Below are 14,045 nucleotides of genomic sequence, written 5' to 3'. Positions count from 1 at the left end.
CAGATGTTTATACAAACTATAGTGTTAAGTGGCAGAACATCAAGTGCTTACATACATGTTCTCATTCCACACTCTCTGGTGGACCAATCTTAGAACCTTTTATAACTTGTTTCTTGATTTATAAAGGAACCAAATCCTTTCATGATTTTTAACACTAATACTCATTTTCCAAAGCCAAACTAGGGACTTCCCTGGCAGTCCAGTGGCTAAGACTCCATGCTCCCAATGCAGAGGGCATAGGTTCAATCCCTAGTCAGGGAACTATGATCCCACATGCCACCCAGTGTGGCCAAAAATAAATAAATGAATAAGAAATAAAAAGCCAAACTATAGGAAGATGTTCTTCCTCCCTGCCCCCTTTCCTCTCTCTTCTATTGTATTTTTGTGTCTCTCAGATTTTTTGATTTAAATCATTAGATTTCCCAGGGCTCAGCTCTCCCTAGACAATGTCACTTACTCTCGTGGCTTTAATTAGCATTGATAAGCTGAATATTTCTAAATTTATATTGCATCTGAGAAGGCTCTTCTAACAGACACCACATGTACTAGCTGTGTACCTCTGGCCAAGTTACTTAACTTCTCCGGGTCTCAGTTACCACATCTGTAAAATGGGGATAACGGCATCTACTTCACTGGGTTATTGGGAAAACTCAATTATTTTACACAAATAAAAGGTCGTGAATGGCTCCTGAAGCTACCCTCTATTGTTACTACTCTTCCTCTCCAAATAATATTTCACAGAACTTTATTTAAGATGAATGATTTTCATCCTTGGTCTGATCATTCTTCAGTAATGGCAATGCCAGTCACCTAACTGCTCAGGGAGAAATCCATGAGTCAGCCTTGACACCAATGCTTCCGTCACCTCCCCCAGATCTAATTCATCACCAAAACAGGTCAAAACTACCTCTTAAATTACGTCTCAACTCTCCCCACCTCTCTCCTCAGGTCAGCCCATTTTCCACATCACCAGTTTCTGTGTTCTAATTCCCGCCCATCACCATCAGAGGTCCTTCACACAGCAGCCTGGGAAGCGCTCATAAACATCAATTAAAGCATGACACGGCTTTGCTCTAACCCCCAGTGAGTCATCCTGCTCTCAGGACAAGGCCCCAGTGTCTTCACATCAGCTCAGAGGGACCGTCCGCCCAGCTCACTACTGGCTCCAATCCTGGTCATCTTTTGTTTTCTTCAAACACAAGAAACACACCATTTCTGCAGCAAGGCCTTTACACAGGCCATTGCCTCTGCCTGGATGGTTACCTGCTGCACTTCTGAATGCCAGTTTCCCCTTTAACAGGGAAGGTTGCACCCCTTTCTGCCCATCTTCCCTCCTAACAGAACCCAGATCATCAAGCTCACCTGTCTATTCCTCTTCCACAAGATCACAAGCTTCCTGGAGGCTGGCCCCGCTCCCAGCATTAGTGGCTGGATCTCTGATCAGTTATTAAAGCGTGGGTAGCCCACCCGTATCTGGCCATTGAGCTATGTAAGGGGTGCCGGTACAGGTGGTCAGGCTTCTAAGAACCGCTTCTTTTCTCCTAGAGCAAGACACCAGGAGGCGGTCCTGTTTCTACCTCTGATCATCGTGGGGTCAGAATGTAAGGCCTGAATGGTAATAAGCATCTCACAACCAGCCTGGGAATGGAGTCCTGAAGCAAAAGAGAGCAGGGGAGAGAACCTCAGGGCAATGGATTCGGGCTTGAGCCTGCCTCATTTAAGGATTTATGATGTTAGACAATAAATGATCTAATTATTTAAGGCCAAGATGTCCAGGGTCTTCCCTTATACTGCAGCCAGAAGCATCATAATTGACCTGTCCATACTAGAATCCTGGAGACCCGGGTTCAATCCCTGGATCTGGAAAAATCCCCTGGAGAAGGGAACAGCTACCCATTCCAGTATTCTTGCCTGGAGAATCCCATGGACAGAGGAGCCTGGCGGGCTACAGTTCCTGAGGCTGCAGCGAGTCCAACACAACTGAGCAACTAACATTTTCACTTTCACTTTTCCATACTAGATTGAGAGCAGGGACCATTTATGACACATAGGAAATGATCAATGAATATTTTTGAGTGCATAAATGAATGTTTCTCAGGAAAAGATAAGATAGGAAATATTATATATACCCAAACCAGAGTGTTTCCTGAAATGTTCAGAGTCAGGAAAAACAACTGTGGTTGAGACTCCTTCTTTCGTTACTTGTAGGCAGAGCCGTGGCTGGAGGCGCGGCTGTTGGTGCAGGAGACCGTCCACCTCTAGGATGTAAGAAAGAAGTGACCTGGTGAATTCTCACATTTTCAGCAACTGAGAGAAGAGAGGTTTTCTTGTCTCTTAGAAGAGTTGTTTAGTCCTTAAGTGTTCTCCCAAATCTTCCTGAACTGAGACTTGGTTTCAACTCAGTCACTGCTTTTCACAAAAGTTTGTCCCATAGGCCAAATATAAATAAGAGATTTGCTGACCTAGATTGAGTTTCATACATTTTTGAAGGGTGACATCACAAGCTAAACTCCGTTTCTCCATTTGCAACTCAACAGCATTACAAACACAGTAACTCAAACGGTCCAACCAAGAGGGATTAACTAAATTAAGGGATAATCATTGACCAAACAACTGTGTGGCCATTAAATACAATGATGGACATCTCTAACTATCAACATGAAAATTGCCATAGTTTCTTGTTCAGTGGAAAATAAATTGCCAAATATTTTATGTGGTATAATTCGATTTTTCTAAAAGAGAAGTTTTCTACTGAAAAATGGAAGTACAGTCTTTATAGACTAATAAAAATCAAAAAACACACTAGCTGGTTAATAATACATAGTTAAAACAAACTTTTGTCTTGGGGAAAATAATGTGAGTTTTTAATCTTAGCACTAAATTGACCACAAAAGCAAAGAGTAATTCAAATATATTCTAACTGTTATGCAAGGCTCAAAGCAAGCACTGCATGCATCCTTGGAAGGCTATAGGGGTGTATATGTAAATAGGAATTGCCTGAGACCTGGGGCAGATTCACTAAGCCGAAAGAAATCTGACACCATGAAGTCAATATTTTCACAGGCTTTCTAACATTATTTGCTATTTGTTGAACTATCCTTCAAGAAACATTGAGGGTAATTTCTTCATCTATTTCCTGTCTCTTTGCTTCCCAGAAAAGTAAATGTTTTTGCCATTCATACTGGCTCAAATGCAAATGTAACTGTTCCCTTTTATGCTTATTTAAAAATTCGATGCAGTTACAGAATTGAATGGATCTGAGAAAGTCAACTCAGGAGGACAAGCCAGGTGAAAACAATACTTATTTGCAAACGGAGAAGACTTAGGATATTTAAGTCTCACAAAGAAATCCTCTCTGTAACACTCAAGATACTCACAAGCACAACCCCAAAGCCAATAACAGGATTTTTTAAAAATATTATCAGGAGAACTCAGCTACATACCCACTGGGGGAAAAAACAGCTGTTTATTTTTAGCTCTTTCTCAGCAATAACTGAACTTGTAAGATAAAATATGAGGGGAAGTGGTTTAGAGGGGAAAAATTCTATTTTAAGGACTTTAACAAAAATTGGTTTCCCCATCAAACCACCTTTTATGAATTCAATTCACCAACATTTATCAAAAATCTGCACTCTCTGCAGCTTTGTGAATTAGACCAAGAGGAGTCTCTGCTCTTCAGACATACTTACAATACTGTAAAACGCACAGGGTCATCTAATGACTTAGACAAGACATGGAGAAAACAATTTTCAGGTTTTCTTGAAGATAGGATCATGCAGAAATGTCAGCAGAAACATTTCTTGGGAGCATTTTTGCTCTCATATTCAGTATAAGGTACACACAATTTTATTAAAAAACAAACTATTAATACCACTTTGTTGGACATGAGGCAGGCATGAGCTCTATCTTTATAGCACCAAGAAAGTTCTTTTCTCAACAATTCAAACAGGACAAGTTGAAGAAGAATAAAAGTCAGATTTATATGAATTAAGCTTCAAAACTTCTGACAGATTGAACCAATACCATATACAGGATTTTTCTGTCTGGTTCTGGGCTTGACCAACGGTGTTCAGTGCAGAATGTATCTCTTTAATAAGTGGTAAATATAGGTGGTGCCAGTAGTAAAGAAGGCAACGGCACCCCACTCCAGTACTCGTGCCTGGAAAATCCCATGGACGGAGGAGCCTGGTGGGCTGCAGCCCATGGGGTGGCTAAGAGTTGGACATGACTGAGCGACTTCACTTTCACTTTTCACTTTCATGCATTGGAGAAGGAAATGGCAACCCACTCCAGTGTTCTTGCCTGGAGAATCCCAGGGACGGGGGAGCCTGGTGGGCTGCCATCTCGGGTGGCACAGAGTTGGACACGACTGAAGCGACTTAGCAGCAGCAGTAGTAAAGAACACGCCTGCCAATGCAGGGGACACAAGAAATGCAAGCTTGGTCCCTGGATCAGGAAGATCCCCTGGAGGAGGGCATGGCAACCCACTCCACATTCTTGTCTAGAGAATCCTATGGACAGAGGCGGCTAGCGGCTGCAGTCCATGGGGTTGCAAAGAGTTGGACATGACTGAAGCGACTCAGCACAGCACAAACATAGATTAGGCCAGGAAAAATTTGACAAAATTATTCCCAAGCTATATAATGTCAGAAAAATTAATTCATGGGTAATTATTCTACAGTATTAGGTAAAAATAATGTATTCCTGAGTTCCTTTAACCTGATGCTGAAATCTGATATTGCATTAAACTAGTAGACTATTCCATAGGTCTCAGAATAGCAGTACAGAAAACTATATACATGTTCTATCATAAATATTTTCAAGCCATAATCTTAAAACTGACACCTTTCTCAACATCCCCCTATAACATCCTATTACAGGTTAAACAACCTCATAATCATGTAGAACTTGGTTTAAGATTAAGAAGTGCAAACAATGATTTCGTTTTTCTTGCCACCTTTGCTTGAGCAATGGTGAGTTAAAAAGAAAGCCGGTAGTTTTTGAAACTTATTTTAAAGACATGAGTAATGTCCACACAAGGTATGCACCCTAAAAATAAATGAACCTGCTTCAGGTGATATAACCAACGTGCCAGAAATTACCTGGAAAGGTATCTTGGTAGACAGGTAAAACAATCCTTTTCTCACACACTCCAAAAGACTGTCCCCTCCCAGCCGCACATGAAGCGGACTAAACCTTAGCTTTAAGGCTTTACCTCAAAAGCTAGCACCAACATGGGGTGGGGGAGAGACCAAAACATTGTACTGCTCTGCTTCTTTAAATGTCTAAATGAAATCTGTTACAATTAAACTAACGGTGGACTTCTATCACTCCAGGATACAGTAACATTCTATGTCCTTCACCTGTACAAAGTGCATGGATTTGCCAAAGCAGAAGACTAAATGTGAACAGGGAAACAATAAACCTGTTCAAACTTTGTGTGTGCTCAGTCGAGTCTGACTCTCTACGGCCCTGTGGACTGTAGCCCTCCAGGCTCCTCTGTCCATGGAATTTTCCAGGCAAGAATATTGGAATAACTGCCACTTCCCACTCCAGGGATTGTCCTGACCCAGATATCGAAGCCAAGGCTCTTGTGTCTTCTGCATTGCCAGTCTGATTCTTTACCACTAGGGCCACCTGGGAAGCCCCATTCCAACGTTAAGGGCCAAATGAGACAAACATCCGTAGGGACCATCACCGTATTTCCAAATTTAACATAATTTGCTGACGTGAGAATATTTGAAATTTAGGCTATCCTGAGAAATCAGGCCTGTATAGGAATACGTTATTACTGCCTCGGTATGTTGGCCTTGATGTCTCTAGGCGCTGTTTGACCATCAGTCTACACTCGTGGTTCTCAGCTGAGGGAGGGAGGGAGGGAGTTGGGGAAGACACTGGTAATATCTGGGAGCTTTCTGGTTGTGGCACTGGGGTGGGGCGGGGGGGTGCTACTGGCATCCAGTGGGTAGAGGCCAAGACGCTGCTAAACACCCTCCAATGCACAGGGTAAGCGCCCATAATGAAGAATTATGCGGCCCTAAGTATCAGTGGTGCCAAGGTGGAGAAGCCCTGTTCCCTATAATTCAGAACACATGACTCAGAAGGAGCCAGGCCTGTCAACAAGCTCTGCCTTCACCTCTTGTACGTATTACTGTTGGGTTATTGGCTCAGCACATCTGTGCCTGTTCACTGGGACTGCCCCCAATATGTAAAACAGACTGTGCTGCAGGACCAACAGACAGCCGTTTTGCTTGTTGTGACCTACCTTGTTTGGCTATAATATAAACAGATTGTTTGGAAAAGCAAATGCCTTGACTGGTTTTAAAGTTCCTAGTTTATGAACAATGGATTCCACTTTAGGAAATCATTGATTAACAGAGCCAAGCAATTAATTGGCTCCAAATGTAAAAAAAAAGAAGTCATTTACGTATGCAGAATGCTAAGATCTCCCCCATCAGAATTCCTATTTAACTGAGATTCAGCATGATTCCTAAGTAATTAGTGAGTTATTTTATATTCTTTTTCCTTCTTTTAATTTAAAATTTTATTTTAAAACCTTACATTTTCAACTTTTCTTCCTATTAGCTACAACATATCGAGTGCCACATCCCAGACACTGTGTAAATTATCACTACACGTGAAGTCTGTACTTACAACAATCATTGTAGGTAGAAACTGCAGATACCATTATTATTATTATTAAACTCCAGAAGTCTACAGACAGAAAAAGAGGGCTGCAAATAAAACATGTGACCATAGCACTCACAAGCATGAATTCATTTCTTACAATGCAGAGCAAAAAGAAAAAACCAGGAGGATATAAAGAATAGTATAATAATTGCAATAATGGACACTACGTATTGAGTGCTTGCTTACTGTATCTAGGTCAGTGCCAAATGCTTTACTTATACTATCTCATTGACCCTCCCTCCAGTCCTAAGTAGTGGATGCTACCGGAGTCACCATTTTAGAGACGTAGAAATTGAGGCTCAATCAGACCCTCAGGAAGTGGCCCAGCTGGGAACTGGGCCCAGTCACGCTTGAGAGTCTACACCAGGGGTTGGAAAACCATAACCCTTGGTTTAAGTCCGGGCTGCTGCCTGTCTTTGTCAATAAAATGCGACTTTTCGTTTATACATTGCCTATGACTTCACTTTCACTTTTCACTTCCATGCATTGGAGAAGGAAATGGCAACCCACTCCAGTGTTCTTGCCTGGAGAATCCCAGGGACGGGGGAGCCTGGTGGGCTGCCATCTGTGGGGTCACACAGAGTCAGACACGACTGAAGCAACTTAGCAGCAGCAGCAGCATGGCTGCTCTGGGACGACCACAGCAGAGGCGAGGGGTTGCAACAGAGATCGTATGATGAAAGCCTAAAATGTTTACTGCCTGGCCCTTTATGGGAAAAGTTTGCCAACACCATCTAAACTCTTCAACAGTAAGTCACATCAACTCAACATTTGTGCTCATACTCTGAGGCATGGAAGCCCTCTGCTTTCTACTGTCTACGTAAGAAGCTTCCCTTCCTTTCGATAGGACCTTCTAGATCTGTTTTTGTAGCCATCCTGAAGGCTCAAACTATGCTTTTCTTCGGGAAAAGAGTTTACTCGAATCATGGTAATGTTATGCCAAATGCAACTTATGAAATCTGATTTTCTCAGTCTGAAGTCATTAAAAAACAAAAACAAAACAAAATTATTGATCTTTTACTGGGAACACATTATGTGCCAGGAATACAAAAACATATAAAACAGCATCTTGCCCTCAAGGAGCTCAGAGATGCGGGGAAAGAGACAGCAGAGTGGCTTCCTGTGGACAAGGCTCTGGGCCCTGGGACTTCAAGGAGAGGGTCTCTCTTCCTGGGCCAACCAAGGTCTCAAAAGGAAAACATCTGAAAACCCATTTCTTTTAAAGAAAAAAGGTCTCCGTTATAATAAATAACAGAACTAGGTCTGATTTGCCTAATAAGTAGAACTATCGTTCAGACACAGTGTGACAGAGATAAACAGGATGTATAAGCTTAGCCTCTGCAGGTCACAGGTGAGAAAACCAAGAAGTACATAAATGTACCCAGTGATGAGAGGAGATGATGATGCCAAAAGGCCTAGCAGCTGAGTGTCAATAATGTGCTCCAGGAGCTGCAAAGCTGAGTACTTGGTGACTGGCACATATTTGCCATATTTGTGGCAAGATATCGAATCTTTCTAAGCCTCAGTTTCCTCATCTGGAAAATGGTGACTGCATTCAGAGGTCACCATGGGGAATGAGCTGATGTATGGAAAGTGCAGAGAGCAGAGCCTGGATCGTAGTGAGTATAACAGAAGTATGCACTACTATGAAAACTAAAAATGAGGCATGGAGAAGTGTCAGTCGCTCAGTTGTGCCCAACTCTTTGTGACCCCATGGACTGCAGCCTGCCAGGCTCCTCTGTTCATGGAATTCTCCAGGCAAGAATACTGGAGTGGGTTGCCATTTCCTCCTCCAGGGGATCTTCCTGACCCAGGGATTAAACCCATGTCTCTTGCATTGCCGGCATATTCTTTACCATCTGAGCCACCAAGAAAACCATGGAAATGAACGAAATGAACCAAAATCTTTAAATGGGCCCATATTCTACCCTGTTCCTAAGAGCCCAGCCTGACTTTCTTTTACACCCAATGCCCTTCTCTGTTGCAGAGAAGGCCATGGGAAGGGAGCACCGGTTTTCCAGGCTTTGTGTTGGACACTGTGGAGTAACTCTCTTCTTTATCCCTTCAGCCTTTATTTGCTACTGTCAAGAAACATCTCTGCACCCCTTTCTGCTCCAGTCCTATTGCGACTACCCTTGGCCAAGTACAGATCATCACAACTGTATTGTTCGATCCTGTTCAGCACCACCCCACCCCACCTGCAACCCATTTGCTCATGCCTGCTGCAGAGCTGCAGAGAAGGAAATGGCAACCCACTCCAGTGTTCTTGCCTGGAGAATTCCAGGGACAGAGGAGCCTGTTGGGCTCCTGTCTATGGGGTCGCACAGAATCGGACACGACTTGATGCGACTTAGCAGCAGCAACGTATATACTCACGCTTCCTTCCCCTCCTTGTTCCTGCTCTCTGAATCCTCCCACTTAGGATTTCTGCCTTCCTGACTTCTGCCAATCCACCAGCCCCCTTCACACAGATGCCCCTCCTGGGCTTTAGTCCACGCTGATCTCGAGCTTTGGTGACCCCACTCAGGCTTGGTACCCCTCACACCCTGGCCCTTCATCAGTGATTCCTTTTTATTAAGATTTTTTACATGTGGACCATTTTTAAAGTCTCTATTGAATTTGTTACAATATTGCTTTTTTTTTTTTTGCCTCTTAGGCATGTAAGGGTCCTAGGTCCCTGAACAGGGGAGCCCCCTGAATTACTGGAAGGCCACGTCTAAACCACTAGATCGCCAGAGAAGTCTCCTTAATCAGTGACTCTTAACCCAGGAGCAACTTTGCCCTCTTTCCCCCGGGGCTGGGGGGCAGACATTTGGCACTGTCTGGAAACATTTTTGGTTGTCACAAGTGGGAAGTGGGTGTATGAAGGCTGTGTTTAAATATTTTCTGTATTTGATGATGCTCTGCCATCCTGGGGCCTGGAGAGACCGCCCCTCCCAGAACTAGCTAATTCCTAGAGATAGTAAGCAACTTGCCTGCAAGAGCACTTTTCCGAGGCAAACCTAGTAATCAAAAGCTTATCCCCCAACCCTCTCCTGGATCTAACTCTCACACACCAAGTGAATATTTCCTCTGCCCTCAATCACCCCAGGGCCAGGTACTGAACAACTAGAGACCATGGTTATAACCATGAGCCAGTCAAAATCATTCAAACGAACCAATCCTAAACTCGCTCAAATTCACCTACCTTGATTCGCCCGTTCTTTTCCAGCAAAAAGCACGATAAAAACTCTGGGCTGTAGTATCTCTGGGTCCTGCCTCCTGGCCCTCCCTGTGCGTCCCCGGGGACACCCCGCATGGTGCGTGGCATGCTGCTTGCTTTCAGCAACTCTAATACTCCGTTCTCTCAAAGGCAGTTACCTTCTTGTCTGTCCTCCTACCAAATTAAAAGTCCCAGGTGCATCTGAAGATGTTAGTGATGGATGCTACTGGTACTTAGTGGACAGAGGCCAGCGTGTGTGTGCTCAGTCGTGTCCAACTCTTTGCAATCCCATGGACTGTAGCCGGCCGGGCTCCTCTGTCCATGGAATTCTCCAGGCAAGAATACTGGAGTGGGTTGCCATTTCCTTCTCTAGGGGAACTTCCCGACCCAGGGATTGAACCCACGCCTCCTGCTTGGCAGGCGGATTCTTTACCACTGAGCCACCTGGGAAGCCAGAACAGAGGTCAGGAATGCTGCTAAATATTCTACAGTGTACAGAATACCACTCCCCGCCGCCAACAAAGGCATATCCAGTCCAAAATGTCAGTAATCATGAGGCTGAACAACATGGACCTGAAATGTTCCACATATGGAGACCCAGATCTCTAGAAGCTCCAGCCCTGCCGCACAGTTCAACCTTCTAGCCTAACTTGGGAAACTGAAAAAGTACCTAATTGCTGGACTCACTGAAACGAAGGTATAATAACTTGCATTCATAGCTCTTTTAGTCAAAAATCACTGAATAATACATGTTCAGCAAAAGTGAAAGTATTTCTTTGCAGTTAACATGAAGCTTAATGCCAGTAGCTTCCGGTCAGAAAGAAAAATTCATGACCGAAACTCATTGTTCTGTAGGATTCTGTATCTTTCGCAAGAGGGAAGCAATCCATCAATGTAGCATTTCTATGGGAAAATTCTGAAGCCACACATGAATTCTTCTCTAGGACATTCATCACCTGTGATCCTCCCCACCCCCCAAGGAAAAAAAACAAAGCAAAACAAAACACTGTGTATGATGAAATCAATCTGGGTAAATAAGTATAAACACTCTGTTCTTGAAGTTTCTCTAAGCACGTGGGCACACCAAGGCTCAGAGATTAAACCAATCTACTTAACTTTGTTCAGCTCAGTTTTTTTCCAAATTAGCTTGGTCTTGAAATTTTTTACATACCATCTATTACCATCCCATGGAGCATGTGTTCTGTGGAACACATTCTGGAAAACATCTCATTAAAACTGACAACAATTCCTAACACTGAAGGTCAGGACTTGAGTGCTAAAGTTTCTCACGCTGTAATCAGAGCTGCTTTGAGAAGTTCAATAGCAGAGGCGCGTGAGGCAGCCTCCTTTACAGGCGGAGGTCTTTGGCAGGAAGTTCAGTGGTTCTGCGGGTCTCGGTTGGAAGGGCACAGACCCTGGAATCTGGATGGACCGTAATTTCCAAATGGCAAGGGAGACCTTGTCTTTTCTGCCTTATTACCGTCTAAAAAGGATGGACCTCAGTATGCGTGTGCGCCAGGCAGAAAATGTATTATTTTCCCACAAGCAATACAGGTAATTTAAACTTTTGTGTGTCAGAAAAAGTGAATAAAATGGACCCTGCATATCCATAAGGAAGGAAAGGGAGTAAATTAAGAGCCAAGGCGGAGGTACCAAGCACCCTGATTAACCCATCTACTTCCTGACTAGTCCATAATCCCCACTCTGACCGCTTTTTATCCCCAAGTCACAGGCATATTTGTGCACTTAAAAGTCTGTGATACCTACGGATTCAGCGGGACAGCAGAGGACTGCATTCTGAAGAGGCTCCTTCTCCCTAGGGGCCTTGGCCCACCCCTCTGGCCTGATGGGAGAGCCTTAGTCTTTTGGGGGGACCAGCCGTGGGTAAGGTGCTGGGTCTACGGATTCAGCGGGACAGCAGAGGACTGCATTCTGAAGAGGCTCCTTCTCCCTAGGGGCCTTGGCCCACCCCTCTGGCCTGACGGGAGAGCCTTAGTCTTTTGGGGGGACCAGCCGTGGGTAAGGTGCTGGGGTCTCTGGCCTAGCCTTCAGGAGCCTGCTCTTCTGAAAGCACACTGCTCTGTGACCTGCAAGTCTGCAGAGGGCCCGGCTGGGTGTGCGGGAGGCCACGCACAGCCGGAAGCAGATGGCAGAGTCATCTGTTCATGGAGCTCAGGGAAGCCCTCTGCTCTTTCACCTTGAGAGAACGTGACAATGGTTCTCCCCGTCCCGCAAGCTCCTCAGCCTGTCTGGCTCCGCATCCTTCCACCAACCATCACCACGGACCCCAGAGAGAATACAAGGAGAAAAGACAGACGCAGGCCCTTCATCCCTTTTGAATGTGGGAGCTGGCACCACAGACTGAAAACCACAACACCGCCCCCCACCCCTGCCGTGTTTTCTATTCTTGAAAAATTTCCAAAAGCCTTCTAAAGATTCTCAAGACCCTCTGGAAGAGCAAGCATGATCCACCTCTCCTTTCCCCGCTTTCACAAGGAGCGAAACCGAGGTCAAGACTGAATTTGTTTGAGGCCAGTTTGTATCGAGGCTACTGGCACCAGGACTTAGGAGCTGGGTTCCCAGAGGGTGCTTTGTTTTCCTAACCCTCCCCTGGAGGCTGCTAATTCCTGCTGTCTGGAAAACACTGCCAGGAATTGCACTCTTAGGATTCTGCAATAAAAATAAGCCGTGTTTGCTTTCTAAAAGCATAGTGGAAACACTCCCAGTTAAATCTCACAATAATTTATGGCTATGATATTTTCAAAGTAACTTTGTGTCATTTCATTCATGGTGAACTATGTACTTTGAGCGAGTCACACACTGACCCATCTACTTACGGTTTAAATGCTAAGTGTCATTCCTATTTGGTCCTCAACATTTGCTTATAAATCTAATGGTGAATTTCAACAAGTTTCCATCAACAGTGTTAGAGACAGATACGTGCTCAGTCGTGTCCAGCTGTCTGCGACTCCATGCACTGTAGCCTGCCAGGCTCCTCTGTCTATAGGATTTTTCAGGCAAGAATACTGGAATGAGATGCCATTTCCTCCTCCAGGGGATATTCCCAACCCAGGAATCAAACCCATGTCTCCTGAGCCTCCTGCATTGGCAGGAAGATTATTTACCACTGAGCCACCTGTTAGTTCAGTTCAGTTGCTCAGTCGTGTCCAACTCTTTGCAACCCCATGGTTTGCAGCACTCCAGGCCTCCTGGAGTTCACTCACACTCATGTCCATTGAGTTGGTGATGCCATCCAACCATCTCATCCTGTCCTCCCCTTCTCCTCCCGCCTTCCATCTTTCCCAGCATCAGAGTCTTTTCAAATGAGTCAGTTCTTCACATCAGGTGGCCAGAGTACTGGAGCTGCCTGTTAGAGAGGAAGCAAAAAGGACTGGCCACCTGGTCCAATTTCATTTTCAGCAGTTGTCTTTTTTACAGAGGTGACTATTAATGTCGACATGAAATTAAACATTCCTCTTGAAATAATCTGAAGCTAAAGAGTTTCTATTAGAACCCATTTATACATGATGCCATGCAAATCTTCACCAAATATATACATCTTCCCCCAAATTAACTCTACTTTAGGGTGGACCATACACATACACACACGAAAGAAACCGATACCTTATCTGGTTATACCTTATTTATGTCAGAAGCTGCTCTATTAGCTGTTTCATCATCTTTATAAGATAAAGTTGAGCATATATAATGTCCCCAGTTATGAGTTGATGTTTATATTCTAAAAATGCAGTAATCGCTCTACACTGTATCTCATCTAAACGGAGCAGAGAACAACTTTTAAACGGGAAAGCTTGGAGATCCCCTGGTGGTCCAGTTGTTGAGACCTTCCCTTTCAGTGCAGGGGGTGTGAGTTCCATCCCTGGTTGGGGACCTAAGATCCCACATGCCTCAGGGTCAAAAAACCAAAACATAAGACAGAAGCAATACTGTCGCAAATTCAATAAAGACTTAAAAAATGGTCACTATCAAAAAAATCTTAAAAAAAAAAAAGTCAACTGGAAAGCTTTAGGACTCTAGGACACTCTGAGAGGGTAGCCCTGCGCAAACCAGAGCCATCCCCCCTTTTATCTGGTTTATACATGAGGGTCTTCTAAGATACTCACAAGTTTCTTCTTCCAAAGGGTAACTCTCG

General features: G+C 44.2%; 1 protein-coding gene across 26 annotated transcripts in view; it reads right to left on the bottom strand.

The window, feature by feature from the left end:
* Window positions 1-14,045, bottom strand: part of PHACTR1 (phosphatase and actin regulator 1) — a 549,201-nt gene that overhangs the window by 210,645 nt on the left and 324,511 nt on the right. The window contains exon 1 of one of the 26 annotated variants that reach the window (XM_055570628.1): window positions 2,130-2,254. The exons of the other annotated variants lie outside the window; for them this stretch is intronic. The gene's annotated coding sequence lies outside the window, so the exon portion shown is untranslated. Of the gene's footprint in view, window positions 1-2,129; window positions 2,255-14,045 lie in introns of those variants that run through there. 26 annotated transcript variants of the gene reach the window in all.

The sequence above is a fragment of the Bubalus kerabau genome, chromosome 3 (genome assembly GCF_029407905.1).
Source record: "Bubalus kerabau isolate K-KA32 ecotype Philippines breed swamp buffalo chromosome 3, PCC_UOA_SB_1v2, whole genome shotgun sequence".
Taxonomy (NCBI): domain Eukaryota; kingdom Metazoa; phylum Chordata; class Mammalia; order Artiodactyla; family Bovidae; genus Bubalus; species Bubalus kerabau.
This window is presented reverse-complemented; position numbering and strand designations above follow the sequence as displayed.